General features: G+C 55.8%; 1 protein-coding gene across 1 annotated transcript in view; it reads right to left on the reverse strand.

Annotated features, from left to right (window-relative positions):
* The window catches only part of LOC142051361 (uncharacterized), a 196,622-nt gene extending 171,058 nt beyond the window's left edge, over nucleotides 1-25,564 (reverse strand). The window contains exon 1 of the transcript XR_012658442.1: nucleotides 25,468-25,564. The gene's annotated coding sequence lies outside the window, so the exon portion shown is untranslated. The remainder of the gene's footprint in view (nucleotides 1-25,467) is intronic.
* Between the last annotated feature and the right edge of the window lie 1,814 nt (nucleotides 25,565-27,378).

Below are 27,378 nucleotides of genomic sequence, written 5' to 3' on the forward strand. Positions count from 1 at the left end.
CCGGCCCCCACCGGCCCCTCCCCCGCCTCGGACCGCCCCCGCCCCCAGCCGTTGAGCGCCATCGCCCCCTGCTGGCCGGGCCGCGCTCAGCTCGCGAGGGCGCCGTGGGCCGGGCGGGGGGGGACGCGCCGGCTCGGGGCCAGCTCCTTTCGGGGCGAGCGAGCGAGCGGGAAACCCCTGCGGGCCCCGGTCACGGCCGGGCAGAGCCGCGCGCCCTCCGAGAGCTGCTCAACGGGGCTGCCCCTCGTGACACATACCGAGCCGTCCGCGACGGGAGCGGGCAGAGGAGGAAGGGGCCGGCGGCCGCGGGGCCCTGGCCGCAGGCACGGCGGGGGGTGGGGGGCTGGGGCCCGTGGGGCCGCCCTGCTGGGTCACTGCCCTGCGCCGCACCGCGCTGGGGGCTGGGGCCCGACCGGCGCCGGGGGACCGGGGGCAGCCACGAGCAGAGGGCCTGAGCTTAGCCACGGCCAGCAGAACACCCCGAAGCGTGAGACGCTGCAAGGCCAAGGTGGTCCTTGGCAATGGGGGCGCCTGGGCTCGGCCTCCGCCTTACCCGTCCTGGGTCTGCGTGGCGTTCCAGGGGAATGGTGTTTTCCTTGTGCGGAAGGTGGGCTGGCCGTTCGGCCGTGCCCCGGCCGTTACCGATCCTGCCAAAGGCGCTCGCACGCTCTGGCCCATTACTGCTGCGGTGCCGCGCTGTAGCAGAAAGAAGAGGTGTTGTGTTATCTCACAAAAAGCCTCCTATGGTCAGTTGAAGAAATAACCTCTTTCCGTGGCACTGACTCTTTTCGTACAGTCCATAGCCGGCTTTCGGCTTTTGTCTTTACAGCATTCAGTTTGCTTTCTGCCAAGCTTTCTACCTGCTGTGAAACATTTGGATGGTTTTTTCTTTTTGGTTTTTTTTCCCCCTACTTGCTCCACAACTCCCACACCAACCACCCAGCGCGGCTCGCCTTTCAGCCCCCAGACCGAGGAGCCTTGCCCTGGGACGGCCCTTACATGTCAGCAGAGTTGTTCCAGCTCTCACCCTGTCCCTACCCAGCTGAGGACGTCTGTGTCCGTGGGAGGCACCCAGAAACTCCCCCTGCTGCGTGGCAGTCCCCTGCCCCGTCAGAGAAAACTGCGGCAATATCGGCTAAGTTTAAAAGCGTCGGCAGGAGGTGCAGAATACGTAAATAAAGCGGCGGTTGGCTGCCGGGTATGGGTGCAATATAAATACATTTTGTTTATAGGCCTTCGTGCCTATTCAGCGTTGAACGGCACCGCAGCCCACCCAGCCCGGGGCTCGGAGAAGGGTCTCTCCAAGGGCACAACCTAAGGCAGCGCAGGAAGCCCAGCTGCCACGCTCCTAGTCGCTACGGGACGCTCGCTTACAGTTACACTAACGAGGGTACGGATGAGGCTGGAACTAGCAGAAATGCTGACTCTTCTGGCCTTTTATTTGTGGAAGGTACAGCGCGCGAGCCTCGGCGGCTCACAGGAGAAGCGTGCAGTGCTGCCTGACTCTCATTCTCAGCTCACGTACTACTGCCAAAGCTCCTGCCCTGTGCTGTGCCAGATGCCGGCTGGCGTGAGCGCCTGGGCTCCTGAGGGACCCCCTTGTCCTGAGAGCCAGAGGTACTCACTTCCCTTTGCATGAGGCCTGTAGGAGATATACCCTGCAATTTTAAAAATCTGTATCAAACGTGGCAGACTCAAAAGAGGGCATTTTTAAAAAGGCAGGTTTGTTTTCTTTGTTAACTTTACGATCTACAGCCTAGCAAAGAGCTCCCTTTCAGTGTCAGTCGCTTGGCTTTCTCCCCTACTGACGAGGTCCCAGCCTCCCGGTGAGATCTCGCTGGAGATATTCTGAGTTTCCCTCGAGTACGTGGCTGCCCTGGCCCGAGGCCAGCGAAGAAGCTGACTTTGCCCGTGCCTGAATCAGCAACACGTCCAGCAGGCGACTTGCAGAGCCCAGGGAACCCTCGTAAAGAGGTTTGGGGGTGGGGCGCGCCACATCTGCGGCATCGGCCGTGGGAAAGGACCGGCGCAGTAAAACAGGTGGGTGAAACCGCGGTCCGCGCCAATACGTGCTGCTGCCTGGGGCATCGCTTTGCTGCGGGTCAAGTCAGATGCTCTCTGTAAGAGCGAGTCAGGGTAAAGGCAGCAGCAGATTTCTTTTCTGCTCATTTTAACAAAGGCTGGACGGAGCCCATAGAGGAAGGCACTACGCGTCTTGCTGGGTTTGTTTCCCTGCCTTCTCGTAAGCTGTCGCGGAAACTTGCACGAGGAAAGCCTGTGCAAGCTGATGATGACAGCCACACACGGTTGAAGAGGGAGCAGATGGTGAGAGCAGAGGTACGCGCTCAGGCTGTGCGCTGGAAGCTAATGCTAATGCTGCAAAATAAAGAGTGGATTTTCTTTTTTGGGTTTAGGTGAGCGCTAAACATGACATGTGCGTATGCGCGTGTGTCTCTCGCAGGTTTTTGTCATACACCCCACCCTCCCACCCCAAAAAAACAACCCACACATGCCACGCGTTAAACAGTGGTTTTCCATTGTACTTAGACGTGCTTACATAGGTGTGTTGGTTTGTTACTTTTTTTAATGCAGAAACAGCAATACGATAGATTTAATACAGCTAGCAGTTAGACGGGTGTAGCTTTAGAGCGTCGGCTGTTTACAAAGCAACTGCACACCTTCTTTAACTCACAGTTTAAACAAATGAACTTGCAGTGCATCACACGTGCTTTGTACAGTCACGTTCCACACGGCAGGTCAGATGCTTCACCCTGCCTTGTCCTTGTTCCCCCGACTCCGACGGGACCGCCGAGGCCATCCTGGGGACAGCGCCGCTTTCTAGCAGCTGGGTTGCTTGCCTGGACGCCCCACAGACAAACAATCATTTCCCCACTGAACCTCTTCTCAAATATTTTCCTACCCCTGCAGGCCCCACGTCCTTTGGTTCATATTTCCTTTTTTCCGGGCTTTATGCACAGGACCGATGATTTCCAGAAATAGAAACAGAGGCTGATTCAGTCCAGGCTAAACATTCTCTGACCTAAACCAAACTGCCTTCGAAGAGATAGCTGTACTGTGGGCACCACCTCGGGAACAGAAGTTGCCCTGTCATAAAAAAAAAAAAAAAAAAAAGAAGGAAAACAAGGCATTTCAGGCTGAGGAGGCTGAACGGTGTGCTGGGGGCGGTGGGGAGTTGGAAAGAAACAGTTCAGACGATCAGAGCGAGCTTAGCGTTGCAAAGCGTGCCATTATTTTTAATTTGGCAGTCAGAAGAAAATAGATTCCGACACTGATTTCCTGTGTGCTGCGGGAGTTCTCGCCTCAGCATTCCTGTGCACCATTTTACTTTTGTGTCCCGTCTGCTTTGCTTTTGCGCTGTAGCTCTCCGGTTCTAGCTACGCTTCCCACCACCCCCGTTACTCTTTGACAAGCCCAGCTCTCACTGTGCTTCCCTTCCCGTATGCGCGTGCAGGGAAAAGCCCGCGCGTCTGCCACTACAGGACACGCTCTGGGAGGCAGGAGAGATGACGACGCTCCCTGACAGAGGACACAGCTGAGGGGCGGTCCGCCGGGGCTGGGGAGATGGCAGCACCTTCCCTCAGCTGCCCCATCCGAGCACGGGTGCAGGTGAGCACTGAGGAGAGACAAGCAGGCAGGAGCCGCAGAGCGAGAGAGAAAATAAAATTCACGGGTGGGTGCTACTTACGTCTCATTTTTAGCGCAAGGGATGAATTCTCAGCACATTCTTGGAGCTGCCCCTTTGGGACTCATGGAGAAGAGGGAGGTTGGCCACGCGGTGCAGCCCAGCTCTGCTTCCCCTAAATGGTTTTACTGTTCAGGTGTTGCCCTAATCTGGCCGGTACCCCTGCAAAGAGTTTGGGATTTCTGCTGCCTCTCCGGGCCAGCCGCAGACCCTGACTTCATCGCAGCGAATGACCCTGCACTCCTCAGAGCGGTTGCCGAGTCACATCCCGCTGCCTTCCCTGCAGAACTGGAGACCCTTTTTCAGCCCTTGCCCCCTCTTCTCTCAGCTCGTTGCCCATCCCTTTTTCAGGGCCAGCACCGATCCCGCCTCCAGCTCGCCCTGTCTCCACCTGCGAGCGCCCAACAGGAGCTAAATGTCTCCTCAAGGACGCACGGAAGAGACGCGCAGGCAACCCAGCACAGACCCCCTGCAAACATCTTCTTTCCATTTTCTTTCCTCTCCTGACACGAAGAGATGACTTAGGAAAAGCGTACTGCTCGCATTTCACCTGCACTGCTTCTACTTTCACTTTCGCTCTCCTTGGCAGTAATTAATAGCGGTGGTTGGGGAGGGCTGGGGCATTCCCCCAAAGCGGCTGCAGTTACATCCGGGCGGTTGTGGCACTCCATTAGCTTTGTCATTTTAAATCTAAATCTTCTGGAATTGTTAGTTCTCGTCAGGAATCACCCGCACCTGCAAATTTTCTTAATGCCTACGCTTGAACCCAGCCACTGTTTAACAGCTCACCTTTATTTCTGTTCATTTAAGAATCTAAAGCTTCGTTTACTGCTTGGGTTGGAAGCAGGAGCTGTCGCTGCCTCTGAACTTTCTAACAGCCCTGTTACAATTTCAGTATTACCCACTCCCAATTTAGCTTTCCAGTTCAATTTTCATTGTAGATTCTAAAACTGTCCTTATTTTGTTTCTGATCAGGAGTCATTAATGCCTGCAGTTGATGTAATAACGGCTGTATTTAGATTGAGCTATTAATGACTCGCAACTCTATTTATGGCATAAAAAAGGACTGCCTTTATTTTTTTTTTAATTACAGATTAGGAATAATGACTGCCTGGTTTGCTCAGTAATAGGTGCGATTAAATTTAGTCACGACTCCTCCCTAAATAAAATGTATTTATTTGCACTCTAACAATTTAACCTTCCCTTTACTGGTCAGGGGCACCGACAAGTGCCCGTGCGTACCTCCGCTCCCCCTGCGCCGGCTCCCCAGGGAACAGCCTCTTACCCTGACCAGAGCCTGCAGCGGCCCGTTGTCGTCCCAGCTCCTTGCCCTCGAGAAAGCGGCCGCCTGAAGCGGCAGCAGATCCGCTGCTGCCCAAAGGGGACGGAAATGGCGCGGGGTAAATGATAATATGAAATGATAAATGAATGAAATGATCTCACAAGGGGGAAGAAAACCAGCAAAGCAAAAAACAAACCCCAAACAGAACACCATACCACTAAACCGTCTCACCGCCCCCTCAGCGCCCGAAACAACATCCCGGGAGAAAAAAAGCAAAGCAGGCCACAAGGGACCTTTCTAGTACAGATGCTGCCAAAGAGTGCCAAGCTCTGGAATCCTTACCTCAGGCAACGCCTCCGCTTCTCTAAACGCCAGAGCACGCCTGCCCGGGGGGGCTGAGACAGCCCCAAAGCTGCGACCGCCCGAGGGAACACGGGAGCACCGACGGCAGAGAAGCCCAGGGGCAGCAAGAGCTGCCCGAGCCCCGGCTGGGGCTCTTCGACCCCCGGGCCCCGCCCCCGCCCTTCCCACAGCGCCCCGCAAAAGGGGCGGGCCGAGCCCCCCCGAGGGAGGAAGGCTCGCAGGGTGGCAGCAGAGAGCAAAGTGCACCGCACAGCACCAAAGTGGGTGGGTGGGGCCAGGTGGGTCGGACATCAGACGGCCCGCCTGCCCATCGCCGGGGGCAGGGCCCGTTGCTAAGAGCGTGGCGAGGGGTATCAGGACCGCCCTCAACGGGCTATCGCAAGGGGTCAACACCTGTCGCTAGGGGCTGTGCCTACACGGTTCCGGCCCCCACGGTGACGTCACCACGTAGCGTGCGGGGGTCACTAAGTGGCGTGGAGAAGTGAGCGCGGCAAAATGTCGCTACAGCCCGTGCACGGCTGCTGGCTGCAGTACCGCAGTTTGGTCGCACGGTGGCAGCAGAGAGCTAAAAGGTCGCCACTGCGCATGCGCGGCTGCCCACCTGCGGTACGAGGGTTTGGGCGCTCGGTGGAAGTAGGGGGCAGAAAATAAAGCGCCACCGCGCATACGGAACTGCCTGGCTGCAGTACCGGCATCTGCTTGCACGGTGGGAGCAGCGACCAGAGGAAAACTTCAGCCTGGGGAACGGGCAGCTTCCCGTCTGCAGTACCCGGTTTTGATCGACCGGTGACTGCCGCGATCGGGTAAGGGGCGGGTGGAAATCTCTACCAGGGTAGCGCAGCTCCCGCCTGCAGTCCCGGGGTTCGGTCGCTTGGTGGAAGCAGCGAGCAGAATACAAAGGGTGGCCACTGCGCATGCGCGGCTGCCCACCTGCAGTACCGCGGTCTGATCGCACGGTGGCAGCAGAGAGCAGAAAAGACGCCACTGCGCATGCGCGGCTGCCCACCTGCAGTACCGCGGTTTGGTCGCTCGGTGGCAGCAGAGAGCAAAAAGGCCCACTGCGCATGCGCGGCTGCCCATCTGCAGTACCGCGGTCTGATCGCACGGTGGCAGCAGAGAGCAGAAAGAGGCGCCACTGCGCATGCGCGCCTGTCCACCTGCAGTACTGCTGTTTGATCGCACGGTGGCAGCAGAGAGCATGAAGAGACGCCAGTGCGCATGCGCGGCTGCCCACCTGCAGTACCGCGGTCTGGTCGCACGGTGGCAGCAGAGAGCAAAAGGGCGCCACTGCGCATGCGCAGCCGCCCACCTGCAGTACCGCGGTTTGGTCGCACGGTGGCAGCAGAGCAAAAAGGCGCCACTGCGCATGCGCGGCTGCCCACCTGCAGTACCGCGGTCTGATCGCACGGTGGCAGCAGAGAGCAGAAAGAGGCGCCACTGCGCATGCGCGGCTGCCCACCTGCAGTACCCGGGCTTGATCGCACGGTGGCAGCAGCGACCAGCAGAAAAGGCGCCACAGCGCATGCGCGGCTGCCCACCTGCAGTACCGCGGTCTGATCGCACGGTGGCAGCAGCGAGCAGGAAGAGACGCCATTGCGCATGCGCGGCTGCCCACCTGCACTACGAGGGCTTGGGCGGTCGGTGGAAGCAGGGGCAGAAAGTAAAGCGCCACTGTGCATACAGAACTGCCTGGCTGCAGTACCGGCATCTGCTTGCACGGTGGCAGCAGCGACCAGCGGAAAAACTTCACCGTCGGGAACGGGCGGCTGCCCGTCTGCAGTGGCCGGTTTTGATCGCTCGGTGACTGCCGCGAGCAGGGTAGCGCAGCTCCCCCCCGTGCTGTTCCGCGGTTCGGTCGCTCGGTGGCAGCAGCGAGCACAAAAAGGCGCCAGTGCGCATGCGCGGCCGCCCACCTGCAGTACCGCTGTTTGGTCGCACGGTGGCAGCAGAGAGCAAAAAGGCGCCACTGCGCATGCGCGGCTGCTCACCTGCAGTACCGCGGTCTGATCGCACGGTGGCAGCAGAGAGCAGAAAGAGGCGCCACTGCGCATGCGCGGCTGCCCACCTGCAGTACCGCGGTCTGATCGCACGGTGGCAGCAGAGAGCAGAAAAGACGCCACTGCGCATGCGTGGCTGCCCACCTGCACTGCGAGCGTTTGGGCGGTCGGTGGAAGCAGGGGCAGAAAGTAAAGCGCCACTGTGCATACGGAACTGCCTGGCTGCAGTACCGGAATCTGCTTGCACGGTGGCAGCAGCGACCAGCGGAAAAACTTCACCCTCGGGAACGGGCGGCTGCCCGTCTGCAGTGGCCGGTTTTGATCGCTCGGTGACTGCCGCGAGCAGGGTAGCGCAGCTCCCCCCGTGCTGTTCCGCGGTTCGGTCGCTCGGTGGCAGCAGCGAGCACAAAAAGGCGCCAGTGCGCATGCGCGGCCGCCCACCTGCAGTACCGCTGTTTGGTCGCACGGTGGCAGCAGAGAGCACAAAAGGCGCCACTGCGCATGCGCGGCCGCCCACCTGCAGTACCGCGGTTTGATCGCTCGGTGGCAGCAGCGAGCACAAAAAGGCGCCACTGCGCATGCGCGGCTGCCCACCTGCACTGCGAGCGTTTGGGCGGTCGGTGGAAGCAGGGGCAGAAAGTAAAGCGCCACTGTGCATACGGAACTGCCTGGCTGCAGTACCGGAATCTGCTTGCACGGTGGCAGCAGCGACCAGCGAAAAAACTTCACCCTCGGGAACGGGCGGCTGCCCGTCTGCAGTACCCGGTTTTGAGCGCTCGGTGACTGCCGCGAGCAGGGTAGCGCAGCTGGCCCCCGCTGTTCCGCGGTTCGGTCGCTCGGTGGCAGCAGCGAGCAGTGACACATCGTCGCCACTGCGCATGCGTCTGTTCCGGGTGCGGTACCGCACTTTGGCCGCACGGTGTCAGCAGGGTCCACCATCGCCACTCCGCATGCGCGATTCCCGGCTGCCGTAGCACAGCACGGCCGCAGCGGCACGACGTCCGTGACTCTTCTCTGGGGCAAGACCCGCGCCGGCTCTGGGTCACGTTCGCCGGGATAACGGAACTGTTACTGCGTGCGCAGAGCTCATGTTTCTCTGCACCTTCCCCACTCCCGCAGCCCCAGCAGTGTCAGTCATTGCCTCCGCACCGCCCACCACCAAAGTGCCTCGAGCATTTTAGTCCTTCCGTCTCGACTGCTTTAAAAATCAGGTGGCCGTTACCGTCCTCCCTCCTGCCCCACTCACCCCCACCCCACGCCCTAGGGAGGAGAAGCAGCACAAACGACCTGGGGAGAAAGGACCCCTTTCCCACCCCCCACCCCCCCGGAGTGAGCCCCATCAGTTGCTGTAGGCCTGCGGCATCAGGGCTGTGACAGGGAGAGCAGCAAGTCAACAGGTCCTAGAGGGTTAAAGAAGAAAATCAATCAGGGGAACACAGCTGCCCTTCCGAAGGCAGGCTGCCTGGGGTGAGGGGGGCAGCTGTGCGTCAGGGCACGGGGCAGCCAGGCAGACCAGGTGCCAGTGGCTGACCTGCAAAGGACTTGTGCACTGCTGAGCCTTGGGCTTCGTTGGCTTGGCAGCGCCTCGCCTCTGCACTGCCAGCACCCTGCTCTGCTCATCCTGCGTAAGCATAAGGCTTCAGCGAGCACAGAACAGGAGGCCAGGGAGAGGGAGGACGTCACCGGGGAAAAAAGAGTCATGCGGGGGGGCCATGTCAGGGGAAAGCGTTTGGGAGGGCACAGACACACGCAGAGGGAGGGCGGGGGAGGAGGCGGACACCGCTGGACAGGGGCATGTCTGGGCAGACACGCCACGGGGAACATGCATGGGGATGACTGACACCAGGGGGTCCCCCCAGGATAATCCACAACGGGCGACTCACCTGGGCTAACCTGCAGCAGATGATCCGCTCCAGATAACTGACCCGCTCCGGCGAATCCATTCCAGATAAGCCCCAGCAATGCCCCTCAAACTGCCGGTGTTTCACCCCAAATTTTCCCCAGTTTAGGGTTTTCGGTGGGTTTATTTAGTTTTGGTGATTTCCGGTTGGATGGTTTGGCTTTTTTTGTTGTTGTTCGGGTTACTTTGGTTTTGTCCGTTTGGGGTTTTTTTTTTTTTTGCTTTTCCATAAGGTAAAAGTTGGGATTGCTTTTCCAAACGGTTCACTTCCGGGTTTTTTTCACCCTTTCCACAACATTGAAATTGGCGATTTTTTGCTTTTGTGCATGAGAATGGTTAGCAGGGTTCCGCCCCCCCACCCCCGCTTTTTTTACCCCCCTCCTTTCCAACTGCACAAACCCAGCAGGAGTGGGCTTTCCCAAGAGCCCCGAATTGTTTTCTTTCCCCCAAACCTGTTTGGGGTTTTTCACCCCCCACTGCAGACCCAGACTCAGGGGCTTTGGAGTGTGTGTCTGCCCTGGCAGCAGCTCCCAGGCTGCCTACGCAGCCCCAGAGGGGAAAGTCCCCATTTGGGGGAATCGGCCCCAAATCGGGATGGGAGAAGGAGAACGGGGAAGGGGCAGCATTTGAAAGCGCTTTTGTGCCTTCAGTTGATTGGGGGGTGGGCTGTGTGTCTAATTTTTAAATCTTCTCTATAAACATCTCTATCAACGTGGTTTCTTTGCATTTTAAAACCTTACATAGCATAGACATTTGCACTATGTGTCTACTTACACATCCTTACGGAGTACATCTATATTTTATATATACTATCTGTTTTACATTTACATACAACATCTGTTTAGACTTAGCTATTATATTTACACTTACACCTATTTAGGCTATTTACACTTACACAGAATATCTCTTTACACATACCTGTTTAGACTTCCATATTAACACGTACATAAAACAGCTATTTAGGCTAGCTATCTGCTTACTTACCCTTTGACACTTCAATCTTTTTCGACTTCTCTATTTAGACATCTACTTACAGTTATACCTCGGCTTATTTCACTCTATATAACCTCTATTTAGATTACACATCTACTTAGACTATGTAACACACACTAAGCGTAGATGCTCGCTCTAGTCAGACTTTCTTCTGCTTTGAATTCCTTCATCTATCCTTTTCACTTTAAACTCCTTTATTTTTTGATCTAGATATATAGACGGTCGAGTTACTTTTGTGTTTTAAAACCCTGCATCTCGATGCAGAATTTTTGTATCCCGAAATCCGTTATATAATATAGGAGAGATAAGTTCTTATCTCAAAATCCCTTTATGCATCTATAAATTAATATTACACATGTCAATATATATAAGAGGTTTTTGTAATAGCCCCCCTGAATTTTCAGGCATTTTGGGGCTGTAACCCCCCTTTTTGGGGGGGAACCCCTACATGACGCCCCCACTCACCTGTTCCTCTGACGCATTATCAGCTCCCCCAGTGACACCGGGGCACCCCACATGACATCATCACACCCCCCCCACGACTCCCCCAATTTTATTCACCCCCAAGAAGGGCACTAAACAAGGGAACCTGCTCCAACCTGCAGCTCATTACTTTAATAGTGCCATTTACAAAGGTACACGCACACCCCTCCCACACCCCCCAGAAAAGGGGGAGCTCTGCTAAAATCTAAAAGGTGGGGCAGCCCCCCAAACAGCTGCAGCCCCCCCAGCCCCTGTCCGCAGGCTGGCGCCTGCCCCACGGCAGAGCAGGAGCGTGCCAGAGGACGGTGTCACGTCTCTCTCGGGCTCCGCTCGGACATGTTCCCGCACTGGGACGGGCTCCCCGGGGTGACAAACAGCCCCGGTCCCTGGGGGCCCCGACTCTCCCCACCGGGCAGCCCTCGCGGCCGCACCTGCGGGGCACCCGCTGGAGACAGAGCCAGGAGCCTCCAGGCCGAGGGATGGCCCCTTACCTTCACCACGCTTAACGACCGGCAGGCATCTCTTGAGCATCACGAGACACTTAGACGACATCTGAAAAACAGAAATCCCAAACTATATTTCAGCACGTTAATAAAATAGCACAGAAGAAAATGGAGGAGCTCAGTCAGCATAAGGGGTAGGAAGGAAATTGAGCCGCAGCAAGATTCCAGGCAAACGGGTCACGTCAAAACACAACACATCCTTTAAAAGCTAGAGTGACTGGAACGCTTGAAAACGGTATTAAGACTAACCGATACCATTTTGAACAGATCCTTCGCGTAACACTGAACGCTCTGGCTGGTGCTGGAAAACGTCTCATCCCTTCCTTACGGCACCGCTGCGGGGAGATAACCCCGTGAGGCTGCGGGGCAAAGTTGTACCGGAACCGGAACCTCCGCTTACAGACCCACCGCAGCAGCTACAGCCCTCGCCCTGCCGCCGCACGTCTTGCTGCCTGGCTCCACGAAGCCTGAAGTGAAGCGTGTCAAACTTGAAAGAGTAACGTAAAAAATTAAGAATAAATCTCAGTAATTCACTTTGTGCTGAGAAGGCGGGCGCGTGTTTACGCACATCCAATATGAGCGTCTAGGCTCTAAAAGCTTTCCATTTTCCTTCTGCGTTCATTCAACTCGCACAGCCGTTCACGCCCGCCATAAGATTATCTATCTCCAAAATACACAGCAGCAACGTGACTGGGGGGTTTTGGCGTGTTACGGAGTCGGGAGGGACGTCCGCCCGGCTGCCCCGCCCAAGAGATGCTGCTGAACTGCCAGGGAAACGCGCGTCGAAAGCGAGACTGAAATAAAGTACTTAAGAGCGCTCCCTCAAAATACCGGCAGGAAACACCCCCCCACAACATTCAGTCGCCCCTCATTAAATATTTACAACAAATACCTACCTGCTTAAGTACACCTAACAAATCGTACCCTACATCTGCTTGGCAGTTACAGCTGAAAGAACGCAAGTCACGTCGTAAATCAGACGATGTTAGCTTTTTTTTAAACTTTCATTTATGACAGAAGAATCGGTGAGTGAAGAGATCCCCGATACAGTTTTACTTTTTTGGGGGGGGAAAAAAATAATACCACAACAAAAAACCACACAAATCAAATCCCCAGTGTTGCAATACACGGGGCTACCAAGAAGGACCGGCAGACCTGCTAATGCGTTCGGCTGTACCGAAGCATGCAGGCGAACCGCATTTTATGGTATCTCGACTGTTACAACTGAGAACCCAAGCACTACCAATGCCATCAACCTTTGGAGTATGTGCTGTGCTTGGATCTCCGCAAGGACCATGGATTTTTTTGTCTTTAAAAAAAAGCAATACTTTGCAAGTCTTGTGCTGATGAGTTCTGCTGACAAAGACACTGTCTCTAAGATGCACTCTGATGGCAAGTTCATAGAATGCAACCTCACTGAATAAGAAATATCTCAATTCTTCAAAATCTCTTCCTAACAAAAGTCACACTGTGGGGCTTTCAGATGGGTCAGATTATGCATCCTTTCACAACAAGAAACACACCAGCTAACCAGGATATTCTTGCAGTGGCCAGGTGCCTCTTCATCATGTAAAAAAGGAAAAAACCTAGAGCCAGCAATAAGTATCACACAGGTCAACACAGATCTCTTCCAGAGCACCCCCCTCATCAAAACGAACATGCCCATCGGCTCACCTGCTCTGCACAGATTCCAGCATCACACCCCGCTTCCGTCATCGCTTGTGGCACCAAACGTATCAACACACAGTAAACTACCGTTACGCTCGTGAGAAATCACCGCCCCGTGACTTCCTCATTACTACCCAGCTCACTTCTAATGCTCATACGCCGTTCCAAAGACGGCCCACGTGTTACCTACAAAACTGAAGAGCTCGACGACGGACCACAGCATTCTCTGGTCTTAGATGCTGGCCGCTGCCCCACCTTCTCAGACCTCTCATAGGCGTGCGGCAGCAGCACTCCGAGCCTGCCAGCGGCACCTGCAAAAAGCCAAGCGAAAAGGCACCTCCTGAGATGCTGCCCGATGCCACAGCCTGCCCGCACCGATCCCCGTCTCGCACCCCTTTCCCTCGACAGCCTCCCACCCGGCCTACGTCACTTGCAGCTGAACACGGCACCTCGCCCGCCGTCCGTAACACCCAAACGACACGCGTTGCTTATAACTTCACCAGCAACACAACACCTCAGAAAAGAGCTGCTACTTCAGCCCACCAATCACCACTCGCCTTGCTCGACTTGCCTCCTTTGCTCATTGCTACGCTACTTCAAAACCAAAACAAAAGACAAACGCAAGGAGCAATGGAGTCATAGAGGCATCGGTCACATCTTCCCTCTATATACACCACGCACCGACTCACCCGCTTACATCGGTCCCCTCAGTTCCCCTCCGTCGCCCTGCACGACTCGTCCCTCGGCATCTCCAAAACCAATACGAAACAAGTCGCCTGGTTGCACAGCAGTACCTTAACTGTTCCTGAACACCGACTATAACCTGCCATTAAAAACAAACATATGACATCAAACATGAAGCCCTACGCACGTACAAGCTTGAACACCCTGCAGAGGTAATCTGCTCAGCTGAACTCTAGCTGCCTCTCCCAGATAGCCATGGTCACGGCCTCCGAGCCCACAAAACGTCACGGTGATTACGGTCCTTGCCTGCTGAGGAGGGCCACTCCATCCGAGATGACGGTACCACCTTTCCCCCAACAGCCTTAGCACAGCAACAGATGAACCCTAAGCTCTCATCGCTGTGCCACCTACCCGACTCTACACGGCCAGCAAGGCGGCTCCGAGCCAAACTCACAAAACGCACACACCAACGCTATGAGAAACACTACAAACTGCGCGCCTCCAAGACGAGAGAACGCTCTCGGCAAACACAGAGACAACTGGACGGAAGAGCTCGTCCAGCAACAAGACCTGCAGAACCCTGACAGGGATGCAAGGAGGCCCTAACGAGATCCAAAATGATTAGAAGAGCGTCAGGGCCCGTGACAAGAAGTTCCTCTCAAAACTGAGAGGGAGGAGGCACAAGAAGCCCAGCTACAAGACCTAAGAACGTAAGGATGCAGGGAAGAAATCACGCTCCCTGAAAACAGACAGCGACAGAGCAGAGCTGTTCACGCATCTGGGAACGACGCCGCAGACGACAACTGCCCAGAAACTCCTCAAACATCAGAGCGATCCACGCTTTAAACTGTAACGCAAAAAGAAGCACCCGATGGGCGCCAGCCCCACAATTAGAACCTTGCCAGCCCCTAGGGATAGCGCTGTGCTCCTGAGAGCAAAGAGAACAAAGTCACCAGCCCCATGCGCCCCCTCACTGCGACCCAGCTCGCCTGAAATGCTCCTCAAATAGCCTTCGGTCGCATCTTCCCTTTAATCCCGCACACGGACCCGCTGCCTTAGTGTGCTCTACTCAGCTCTGCTCCATCACCCTGCACAGCTCCATCTTCATCCTCTGCAAGAACAGCATGATAGAACAAGTCACCTGGACGCACAGCAACAGCTTAACCATTCCACAGGTCTTGCTTCCACGTAGGAATACCATCTAGAGCCCAACTACTGCATGCCATTAAAGGAAATACCTTCAATCAAATGTTAAGCCCCACGCACGTACAAGCTTGAACAGCTGAGAGGTGCCCTCTGCTCAGCTAGCACTCTAGCTGCCTCTCCCAGGCAGCTACGGTCATCCCCTCGGCACCCACAAAACACCCCAGAAATTACCATCCTCGCCCGCTGCCAACGGCCACTTGCTCCGACGAGGGTTGTACGGGCGTTGCCAAAACAGTCTATGCATATTAACATTAACCATATACTCTTATTGCTATTCTTTCCTCCGCTCTACCATTGCTACACCCCCAGGCGGAGCAGCTCTGACACAGGCATCGACATGCATGGACCGACACCGCTCACAAATACTACAAGCGACGCGATCGAGGCACCTAAGAAAACTCTCACCGAGACGACGGACTTCCGGCCCAGAGATGCCACCGGGCGAGAAGATCTATACGGCAGCGAGGAAGAAGCTATAGCATCCGCAGAGAAGTCACCTACCATCATCACCTGCAATAAAACCATATACCCACAACTAGGACGACGTACGAGCGACAAGCCACTCTTAAAGACCTCAGAACGTTCAGGTGCAGGGAACAGGTCCCAGAAAAGGGCCCTGCGTATTCAGACTGCTCCTCAGCAGCAGTATCGAGGCCGCCTTAATCACCGCTGCAAAAAGATGACCTTCTATAAAGGTCTAATATTTCAGACACAAGACAAATCTATGCAGTAGACTTAAAATGCGAGAAAGGAAGCTCTCGGTTACCATTATGCCGATGAGCCAGGGCTTGCAAAACCCTCAATATTGCTACCTAGGTGCCTGCTCAGCACGGAGAACAACAGACACATCGAGACCCGAGTACAGTAAGGAACAAAGACAGACTACAAAATCCACACAACAGCACAAGCACAGGCAGGAACTCCCCTGCCTGGCAGATGCTTCTGTTTTGCAGAAAGGACACCACAACCTCTCTCGGCCCAAACATGTCCGGTCTCTGAACGGTACCCTCCGCTGATTTTACAACCCCTGCCTGCCCCACCTGCGCTTCCCCCAACCGACCGGCCACCCGCACAAAGACCGCATCGGCCCCTCAGCTTCCCTTCCAAATCTGGGGGCTCAAAAGCCATCCTTTAAAAAGGCCACACAGGCTACGTAGGATGGGGCTGCGGTCACACGGATACTCTTCATCTCCAAACGTGCGGTGCCATCACTCAGCATCGCACCACTCAACGCCGGCCACTTCCGCAACAACAGCCTCCTCGGAAGCGCCGTGAACTTCCGCTCCCCCACGCTCTAATGAGGCTGGATGTCGTGGCCGCCGCCACCTACGGTGCCTAGAGAACCAGAGAGACAAGGCGACCCCTGCGCCTGGAAGCGGCCGCCCGCTCACAAACAATTCCACACCTCAAAAATAACAGCTGCTACGGCTCCCTGTTCATCGCTCACCTTGCCCAACGAGCTCGGGGCAGACATCCCGCTTTGCATATAGTTTTGTGAGTCCCTTCATTAACTAGTCACATAGGTGCTCACACTGCACGACCCCTCCGTTGTCACGTGCTGACCTACCTTCTCACGATGCTCTGTTCGCCCCCTCCCTTCCGTGTCCGGCTCCCTACCGCGCATCTGCACCAACAGCCACATTCCAGACTCATCCTTTCCCCTACCGTGCCAACACGGCTCCGCTCACCTCCCAATCCGTGCCTCCCGGGTCAGTGGCCACGTCAGGTGCCTGCTCGCATTCTCGGTCCGTCCCCGATGGCTGGGGAACCGTCACCTTCAATGCCGGGCCCACTTCTGGGGAAATACGGAGAGGCACACAGATGTTGGACACTGCTTTCCAAAAGCAAGAGCTCACCACGCAAAACAAACTAACAAATCCTTTTGACCGACTTGTTCGGCAACACAGAGACCCCAAAGGCAGAAATCCCAGACGAGTGACCTCACAGCCCGCCCCGTCACAGCACACGACGCCATCTGCTCGCCTTTGCCGTCACGCCTCGCTCGACTGTCCTGCTTAACCCTCGACCTGTTACTTAAACTACAAGAAAAAGTCAAACCACGCAACACACAAAAATCACAGTTCGTGTCAGATGACTCAAGCACAGGCAGACACCGATAGGGCAAATGCCAAAAGCAATACGGGAAGCAAACAGGCGTGGCTGGTGTAGCGACACACTCTCCCTTTGTAGGTAACTCACTCCTGAGCGACTCCACGAACAGCCGCGTGGAGAACCTCTCGGCAGACAGCACGCTCGAGTGGCCGTGCTGACACATACGGGGAAGGAGACTGGGCTACCGGAGGCTGCTTGCACACAGAACACGACCATTAGCTAACACTTAAACACCCCTTTCCCAACCATTCCCCGGTACCAAGACTTCAAAAACCCCTCCTCTCCTCCTGAACTGTCAGGGAAGGAACCTCACTCCTTCCCGACAGCTCCTGCCCTGTATTTGCACCCCTAAAGCCCCTCTGTCAGCCGCTCCTCGGGAGCCGCCCTTCCCACCTCTGCCCCGCGTTCTGCGAGCACCTCCCACCTTCCGGCTTCCCGCAGACTCCGTGCTCTCTACAGGCCCACAAAATAACAGAAGCCCTGATGCTTATAATCTACAAGGGACCTGCCACAAGCTGCAAAGGTTCTCGGGACAACGTGGTACTCTGCGGGCGATCGGGAAAGGCGACGAGCAGTCCCGTACACCGACACACACTATGCGTTACGTCCCTGCTGCTTTCTGAAGGAAGGCTAGAGCTCCATATACAGATGTGTACAACACACTCACCCTAACCCCTACCGCAGCATCTCACCATCAGTCCTATTGAGAGATAACGTCAACAACTTGCACAACACAGGCAAAACTGGTGGAAAAAATATAAGGTTCTACCTTCAGTCAAGTCAAAATTCCTGGAAAACAAGACAAAACAAACAAAAAACCTACCACACACAAAAAAACCCAACAAACCACAAACAAAAAAACCCAGACAAAACCATAACACCCCCACAAAACCAAATAATCCAAAACACACTATTAGACCATCTTGCTACCCCTGAACACCCAACAAAAACTTACTGACCCAAGGGAAAACAAAAGCTCGTACAAGTGTACTTCCTAATATATATCTGCTGCTCAACTTTGACTGCTCCTTAATCTCTTACCTCAACCAGAAACCTCCCCATCTCTGAATGTCAAAACACACCTACCCAAAGAGCTTAGACAGCTCAAAACCTGCAACCAACTCAAGGAACAGTACCAGAGAAGCCCAGGAGCAGAATGAGCCTCCTGAAAAAAGGCTGGGGCTCATCTACCCCAGCGGAATGGCAAAGCAGAACGAAATCTTTTAAGAACCCCTTCTCAAAAAATATCTCTGGTTATAAAGTAAATCATTTATTGTAAAGCCATCAACCATTCGGAGTCACCTCAACGCTCTCTCTCGCTCAGTCCCTTAACAGAACTAGATCAGTCTCAAAGGACAAAAAACACGAAAAGAAACGTGGAAATACACAAGCGTATCGGGAACCGTATGAAGCAGCTAAATTAACACCTCAGTAGCTGGGGCAAAACTAAATTGTAAAGGACAACAAAAAAACACCCCAGGAGACACATGGATAAAAACAGATGAAGGCTCTCTCTTCTCGCAGAAGCTCAAGAAGAGACCTGAGCCAACGGTACACAGCTCTGGGGTATCGGATACCGAAAAGAAACATACTCGAGACAGAAAACAGACTGCTGCGGAGCACAAAGGTGGCTTTGGCAAAGGTTCTGCCGGGACAAGAGTCACAGTTACAGGGAACGGACAGCGGCCGGCAGGGGAAACGCCGTCGGCGTGGAGGGGCCAGCGGGGGAAATGCCGCCCTCAGCTAACGCTGCGCTATCAAGCCTTAAGCGAAAACTGCAGAGTAGTTACAGGAGACGGGCATAAGATGGATGCTGAATATCACTTGATGGTCACAAAATCTCATGGGGATGGGCACCACGTAGCCTCACGGACACCCCTTAGACCCAAACGCTTAACGAAAGACGCTTCTTGCCAAAACACAAGCTCGACGAGGAAAAGCCAAAGCTGATGCGGGGGCAACTACTAAAATCTCAGTACGTGAGCAGGCATTACTTAAGATGGTGCGGTGGTTCTGCTGGGTCCGTCCAACCTGAGCAACGGGTTCTAACGCCTGTCCAGCAGCGTCCATGATCTCTCTCACGGCCTCCCACATCAGAAACCTCCCCTGCCCAGGACCGCGTTTTGCATGTTCCACCCCTCCCCATCCCCGCAATGAAAATCAAACACAACAAATAAGCAGTCTACTTCATCTTCTTGGCCTCCAAAAGAAGCTTCCTTCCTCTGCTGAGCGTCGACACCAACATCCTCGTGCCGTTCCTCAAAAGCAAGCTGGTCCTCGGGTGCCCGTACTGCCAAAAGAAGACAAAACGATTATGCTCTTATAACGAGCTCCATCATCCTCTCCTCCTTCAGGAAATCGAGTCCCGATCGCTACATACCAGAAGTTTGTGCAGTAGATGGCCGAGGCCAGCCCCGTAAATGAAGCACTCTGTGACCCTGCTTTCTCTTTTGGCCACAGCACCCGCCACTGGGGAGCCCCAAACCCCTTCGTGACTCCCTACGAAAACCAGATACAACTAGTTCAAAACATCTGGCAGGTGAGAGATGACCAACAAACACGTACAGCCCACCTTACCCTCAAACCAGCCAGAGAGCTGACTTCCTCCCCCACTGAACTCTCATCTTCGACAAATTCACCAAACAGAACAATGTTTACACTGAACAGAACAAAACCCTTACCCTCTGACACTCTGAAACGGGTTTGTGCACCCACAAAATATATATATTCATGCTACCGACCCACGTACCACACTTCCTCAGGGTCAGCCCCACAAAGACAGGAGAACGCCCAATGCTCTCTCCATGGATACCCCGATGCTCCGCTCCCTTCTTTGCTGCTCCTGTCACGGGAAAACGCTGGGAATAAAAAAAGGTTCAGAGAAGCAAAACAATAAACAATAGGGAGAGGGACCAGTGCAAAGGAATAGAGAGAGGAAGAGACGAACAGGAAGGACAGACAACCCCATCCTGAGCACAGCCTCTGGGAGAGGGAAAGAGGAAACAGCAACCGTTATTACCGCAGATCAACCCTGACCAAAGCCTCCTTCCACAGGGGCTTCTGGACACACCGCTCCTTCCCCGCGCTACTGCTACGGGCCCCTGCGCCGAGGGGGAATCCAGTGCAGGCAGAGAGAGGCAGAGAAAAGTAGCCACAGGCTACAGGACAGAGAGAGAGGGAGGACTGAAAAGACGGGGAGGCAGGGAGCCACTCAGAGCAAGATGGAGAAAGAAGGTGCGGGGGGCGCAAAAAAAAAAAAAAAAGAAACAAAAAAAAATTTTGCAGCAGGTAAGGAAAGAGAGGGGGCCAGGGGAGAGACAGGGAGGGCCCAGGACGCACAAGAGAGGCAACGGGGCCCCAGTGGCCCAGGACTCACCGCGACTCTCGCTCTCAGCGCTGCTGGCACAATTTAGCCGTTCACATGCTTCTTTCCCCTCCTCTCCTCCCTGCCTCTTCTGCAGCTCCAGACTCTAGGCCGACCTCCACCTAAAGAGGATACGTGGGTGTCTTACCGCTCTTACGAGATGAGGCTTCCTCGGCACGTAGCCTAGCTCGCTCGTGCCCTACACGCCCGTACCCAACTCCGGGTTACGCGTACGGACCCTGCGGTGCACGTTGGTGGCCTGTCCCGCTGCGGACTATGAAGGGGGATCCTTCCTCCCTCACCTGCAGGGACAGGCTCTCTCTTGCCTGCAGCAGGAAGGCAGCTGGCAGCCAGAGCGCCTTCAGTTTCTTCTGCTTTACCTTTCGTTGGCGTCTCCAGCTTCAGCCGAGGCAGCTCCTGTCCACAGCCGGGAAGGGCTCTGTGTGTCCCTTTTCGCCCCGGCGCCGCGAGGATGGCAAAGCCGGGCAGAGAGAAGCCACGCAAGCCTGAGACGGCCGCAGTCGACGGCGTCCCCGGGGGAAGGACAGACAACCACGTCCTCAGCACGGTCTCTGGGAGAGGGAAAGAAGAAACAGCGACCGTCATTACCGTCGATCGACCCTGACCAAAGCCCCTCCTTGCGCAGGGGCTTCCGGACACACCGTCCCTTGCCCGCGCTACTGCTACGGGCCCCTGCGCCGAGGGGGAATCCAGTGCGCTTGAGGGACGGCTTGCTGCCTTCACGACAGGGCCTGGGGGCGGCCAAGGGCTACGCAGCACGCTTCAGGGGAGGTGCCGGGGCTGGGGGCAGGCGCACGGGGCAAGGGGGGGCCAGGGGAGGCTGAGCGGGAGCTCCGGCGAGCTGGGGAGGCGGCCATCATCTGCGCCCTGGGCACGGGGAAAAGGTCCTCCTCCTTTCCCTCTTCCCTTCTGTCAGCTCCCGGGGAACTCACCGCTTCTCGGGGAGCGGCCGCACCCGGAAGCCCCCAGAAATCAACACGAATCCAACCCCAAAAATACACTGCGCCTACCGTACGCGGCACGGCCGCCCGGCACCCGAGCGCCGGAAGACCGCGCCTCCCGCCACGCCCCGGCGAACCACGTGACAGGGCCGGCAGCCACTGCGCCTGGACTACACCTCCCGGCATGCTCTGCGCCACAACACGGCCGCCCGGCAGCCGCGCGCCGCAAGGACTACACCTCCCGGCACGCTCTGCGCCACAACACGGCCGCCCGGCAGCCGCGCGCCGCAAGGACTACACCTCCCGGCATGCTCTGCGCCACAACACGGCCGCACGGCAGCCGCGCGCCGCAAGGACTACACCTCCCGGCATGCTCTGCGCCACAACACGGCCGCACGGCCAGCCTCCAGGCGCACCACCACAGCTCCCGGCACGCCGCCAGCCCGCCCTCCCCGCTCTCGGACCCTGCGGGCCACCGTCCCGGCCGCCGATGCACCCGGAAGCCCCACCGAGCCCTCAGCACAGCCTCGCTCTCCCCACCGCCCGCTCCGACCCGGCGCTGCCCCGCCGCAGCCCTCCTCGGGGCTTGACCCGGGACGCAGCGCTCCACCACCCAGCCCCCGCTCACCTCCTCCCTCGCTACAGTCGCAGCCCGCTGACGCTCGGCCACAGCTCCGCTCCGCTCCGCCCTCGGCTCACACTGGCCCCCCGGAGCCGGGCACCACCCCTTTTCCAGGGAGGAGCCGGCACCGTCAGCCCCACCGCCCGCACCTGGGGCTCCTCCATCCAGACCCCACCATCAGCTGAGGCGCAGCAGCAACGGGGGGCCCCCTCCCCTCACCCCCACAGTGCACCACCTCCTCCCCTGGGCTCCATCACAGCCCCTTGCCCCACGCAAAGGCAGCGCAAACGCAGCCCTGAGGGCAAACGAGAGGGCAGGTGTTTGTGCAGGCGCGCACGTAACAAGTCCCAGGAGCCATTCGTGGGTCAGGGTCCCCAACGCTCCCCCCCTGCCCCAAGGCCACCTCGGCCGCCGTTGCCGCAGCCGCACGGAGCTGGTGTTGGCTGCGATAGTGCTCATTTTCTCCACAGTAGCTAGGAAGGGATACGTTTTGGATTTATGCTCAAAACACCGTTAATAATGTAGAGATGTTTTGGTTCTTGCTGAGCACTGCTTCCACAGTCAGGGCCTCTTCTGGTTCTCTCAGTGCCCCACCAGCAGGTAGGCTGGGAGAGGACACAGCTGGGAAAGCTTTCCCAGTTAACTGACCAAAGGGATATTCCATACCATTTGACATCATGCTCAGCACACGCAGCTGGGGGAAGAAGGGGGAGTCCTTGGGGGGGGGGGGGGGGGAAGGGAGGGCGGGGGCTACGGCATTTCTCTTCCTAACTAACCGTTACACATGACAGAGCCCTGCTTTCCCAGAGGTGGCTCAACACCTGCCCGCCGAAAAGGAGGAGCGAATTAATTCCTTGCTTTGCTTCCACGCACAGCTTTTGCTTTACCTATTAAACAGCCTTGATCTCAACCCATGATTTTTCTCACTCTTACCCTTCCAGCTCTCTCCCCCAGCCCACTGAGGGTGGAGTGAGCAAGCAGCTCCCTGGTGCAGAATAGCCAGCTGGGGCTAAGCCACGGCACGCGCTTGTCCCGGTTTGGCAGGGAACGGACCGTCCGTCGCCTGGCTCCTGGGGCGACGGGCTGCTGGGCAGAGGGGGAGGCCACCAAAGGTGAGGAGCAGGGCACGGGACAGTAGGAAGAGAGAAGAGAAGAGCGGCATCCGGCTGGACGGGGCGGGGGGGACGTGTGTGCGTGTAGTGAGAAGGCACGAGGCAGGGAACAGGACGGCCAGAGAAGGACAGGGAGCCTGACGGAGGTGGAGATAAAAGCAGCAGAGAGAGGGGAAGAGAGGCAGCAGAAAGAGGGAAGAGCAGGACACAGACCAACAAAGAAGGAAGAGGAGCAGGCTGGAGACGCACAAAGAACCTGGGGCAGGCAGCACGACAGCGAGGGAGGAAAGAAGAATAGGGGCAGGAAGCTGGACCGAGCGCGATGGAGAAAGACAAGATAAGCGACAAGAACAGGGCAGAAAGGGAAGAATGAAGCCACGGGGACAGGGAGCCGAGACAGCCAACGACAGAGGGAAGGGGCCGGGGAGGGAACACCACAAAACAAACCACGGGGCTACGTGGTACAGAGCACGAGAAGGCAGAGAATTAAGAATTAGGGACAGGGAGCCAGAAAAACAACAACAAAACAACACCCAAAACAAAGGGAGATGGGGAGCAAAAGGAATCGCAATGCGTACAGAAAGAAGAGAGAAACAATTCTAAAACAGGGTCACGGGGAAGCCAGAGACAGCAAGATGGAGAAAGGACAAAAGCTACAGGCTACAGGGCAGAGAGGGAAGAATTAATGGATAGACACAGAGAGCTGGGCAGAAAGAGGTGGAGAAAGGCTGACGATCACACGGCCAACAGGGAAGAGAGAAGAGAGGGAGGAATTTTAAAAACAGGGGCAAGAAGCCAGAGAGAGGGAAAGAGAGGCAACACTAAAATGGGGACAAGCCACAGGGCGGCGAGGAGGGAACCGATGAATAAGAACAGGAGACCAAAGAGAACACAACGTAGAATGGAAAAAAGGAACAGCGGCCCAACAGGGAAGGAGGAATTAAAGATCAGGCACTGGGAGGCAGACAGAGACAAACGAAGAAACAAGTGGGAAAAAAAAAAACAAAAACCAAAAACACAACAACAGCAATGGGCTACAAAGACAGAGAGAGAGGGAAGAAATAAAACATAGCAGCAAGGAGCTGCACAGAGAGAGATGAGGACAAACAAATAGCACGGGTCTACGTGACAGAGAACGTGGAATTAGAACACAGAGAGAGGGAGCCGGACAGAGAGAGAGGCCGAGAGAAACATCTAGACGGGCTACAGCGGGCAGAGGCAGGGATTAAAACCTAGGGACAGGGAGCTGGACAGAGAGAGATGGAGGTCACAGGGAACAGCGGTGGCTGCAGGAAGAACAGGAATTCATGAGCAGGGAAAGGGAGCTGGACAGAGAAGAACTCAGAAAGGCAAGAACAGTAGCAGGGTACAGAGCAGACGAATTAAAAAGCGCGGGGGGAGCGTTGAGGCAGACAGAGAGATTAAGAAAAAAGCCACGGGCTACGTGGCAAAGCAGGAGGAATTCAGAAACGGGGATGGCAACCAAGGGAGAGTGAGCTGCTGAAGGATAACGGGCATTCAAAGTGAGGGACGGGGAGCTGGGAAAAGCGAGGCAGAGAAAAACAGAATCACAGAGAGAATCAAACAAAGCCAAAAAAGAAGAAACTGAACAACAGGAACAGGTGTAACCAAAGCGATGAAATCAACCAACCAGAGACGGTGTTCCATTACGGGAACATGGAGCGTACGAATCGGTGTGTCTGTCGATCTGCATTTTAGTCCCTAGGCGATCGTTAATGTCAACAGAACAACAGACAACGTGCTTCTGTCAGAAAAGGATGACAAAACGCGCTTTCGTGGAGCGGACTGAGAAAACTAGCCAAGAAGGTAAAAAGGTAATTCCGGCAGGGGGAGATCACGACCACCGACTCACAGACCACCACCAACCCAAGTAATACCACCTACTCAGAAGAGAACAACGGAAGAGGACAACCGAGCCTGCGCAGCGATTTACATACGGAACGAGCAAGTTTGTACCGATCAGCAGACAGGGCAATAATGAATATATATGAATACGTAAAATTTTGATCTACAAATTGTACGGGAAAGGTGCGTGAGGTACGCACGCCAGGAGGAGCGATCCCCCGTGCATCCGGCGCCGCGAATAAAGAATGCCTGCTCTTTAATACTAAATTGGCGTTGAGGAGTCTTTTCCGATTTTACCGCGTTTTTCGGTAACACAGGGAGTCAGACCAAGAGGGCCAGAGAAAGACAAAACACCGACAGGCTACAGGACAGAGCAGGAGGAATAAAAAAACGGAGCCAGAGCCAGGCAGAGAGAGGCGGAGATAGAAAAAGGAGCCACAGGCTACAGGACAGAGAAAGGGAGGACTGAAAAAGACGGGGAGGCAGGGAGCCACTCAGAGCGAGATGGAGAAAGAAGGTGCGGGGGGGGCCCAAAAGAAAAAATAAAATTTTGCAGCAGGTAAGGAAAGAGAGGGGGCCGGGGGAGAGACAGGGAGGGCCCAGGACGCACAAGAGAGGCAACGGGGCCCCAGTGGCCCAGGACTCACCGCGACTCTCGCTCTCAGCGCTGCTGGCACAATTTAGCCGTTCAGATGCTTCTTTCCCCTTCTCTCCTCCCTGCCTCTTCTGCAGCTCCAGACTCTAGGCCGTCCTCCACCTGAAGAGAACACATGGGTGTCTTACAGCTCTTACGAGATGAGGCTTCCTCGGCACGTAGCCTAGCTCGCTCGTGCTGGAGCTGGGAGCAGGCGCACTGGGCAAGGGGGGCCAGGGGAGGCTGAGGGGGAGCTCTGGTGAGCTGGAGAGTCGGCCATCTTCTGCACCCTGGGCAGGGGGAAAAGGTCATCATCCTCCTCCTCCTTTCCCTCTTCCCTTCTATCAGCTCCCGAGTAACTCCTAGGGCTGCCCTCACCCACTCGCCTTTAGCATACCAGAAGCCTGCCTCGGCGGGTCGTTTGAAGCTTCCCATCCCACCAGCCCCAGTAGTGCAGGCACACAAGGAGACACCCCTGCACCCACCAAAGGCGCTCGCTCACCTCGCCGGCAGCCCTAGGCCTCACCCGACACAGGGAATCGTGTCCGACACACCACCACGCTGCAGCAGGAGCGGAGGAGGCCTTTCCTTACCAGGAAGCAGCAACGAGCACGGCGGCATCACCTCGCAGGCACCGCAGCATCGCAGGGCTGTTACCTGCGGAGAGAGCAATGGGGATCACAGGGACGCCACCGCGCGTGCGCGGCTCCCGGGCTCAGTACCCAATTCTGGTCGCTGGGCAGCAGCATTATCTGAATTACTCTTCTCGATTAATACCATCCAGAAACCATAACTTGGCTGCATCCACAGAGCTTCTATTCCTCTGCACCTTTCCCCCTCGCAGCCCCAGCAGCACCATTCATTGCCTCTGCACCAAACAGCAAAGCGTCTCGAGCATTTGTCCTTTCCTCTCGACCGCTTAAAAACGTCTGGTGCTTGCTACTGTCCATGCCACTGCCCCCCGCATGCCCGAGGGAGGAGAAGCAGCACAGCAAACCTGGGGAACAAGGTTGGGTTCCCCACCCCCGCAGAATAAGCCCCAGGAACTGCTGGTAGGCATGTGGCATCAGGGTTGTGATAGGGTTTTGTTTTGGTTTTCTTTTTTTCCCCGCCTTCTTTACATAATGTAATAATTGGGGTTGCTTTTCCAAACTACTGAGTTCTGTGGGGACTTTTTGTGCTTTTACCCTACAAAAAATGGTCATTTTCACTTTCGGTTTTGTGCATGAGAATGGTTGGTAGGTGCTTTTAGGTGGTTGTTCCTTCCCCACCACCACCCTTTTTTTCCTTTCCAGCTGCACAAATCCAGCTGGAGTTGGCTTTCCCAGAAGCCCCAAGTTGTTTTCTTTCCACCAGAATTCTTTCTGTTTTTTCACCCCCCATTGCAGACCCAGAGTAAGGGGTTTGAGGTATTTTTGTGCCCAGGCAGCAGCTCCCAGGCTGCATAAGCAGCCCCACAGGGGGAAGTCCCCGTTTGAGGGAATCGGCCCCAAATTGGGATGGGAAAGTGAAGAGAAGGAGAAAAAACCCTGAATAACCTGAAAAAGAACACCTACTCCAGCCCACCAAGCACCGGTCACCTTGCCTGACTCACCTCCAGGGCCCAGATCATGCTCGGCTCATCGCTTAGCACCCTCGGATCACAAAAAAAAAAAAAAGAGTAAAACCCATAATGGAGCCCTATAGCCATCAGTCACATCTTCCCTCCAGTACTACACAGACTCACCTTCTTACAGCGCTCCCCTGGGCCCTCCTCCGTTGCCCTGCACGACTCATCCATCTGCACCTGGAAAAACAGCGTTACTGAACAAGTCACCTGGAGGCACAGCAACAGCTTAACCATTCCACAGCTCTTGTGCCCACGTAGGAATACCGTCTAGAGCCCAACTACAGCCTGCCGTTAAAGGAAATGCATTAAATCAAA

This window comes from Phalacrocorax aristotelis, unplaced genomic scaffold (genome assembly GCF_949628215.1).
Source record: "Phalacrocorax aristotelis unplaced genomic scaffold, bGulAri2.1 scaffold_60, whole genome shotgun sequence".
NCBI classification, from domain to species: Eukaryota; Metazoa; Chordata; class Aves; order Suliformes; family Phalacrocoracidae; genus Phalacrocorax; species Phalacrocorax aristotelis.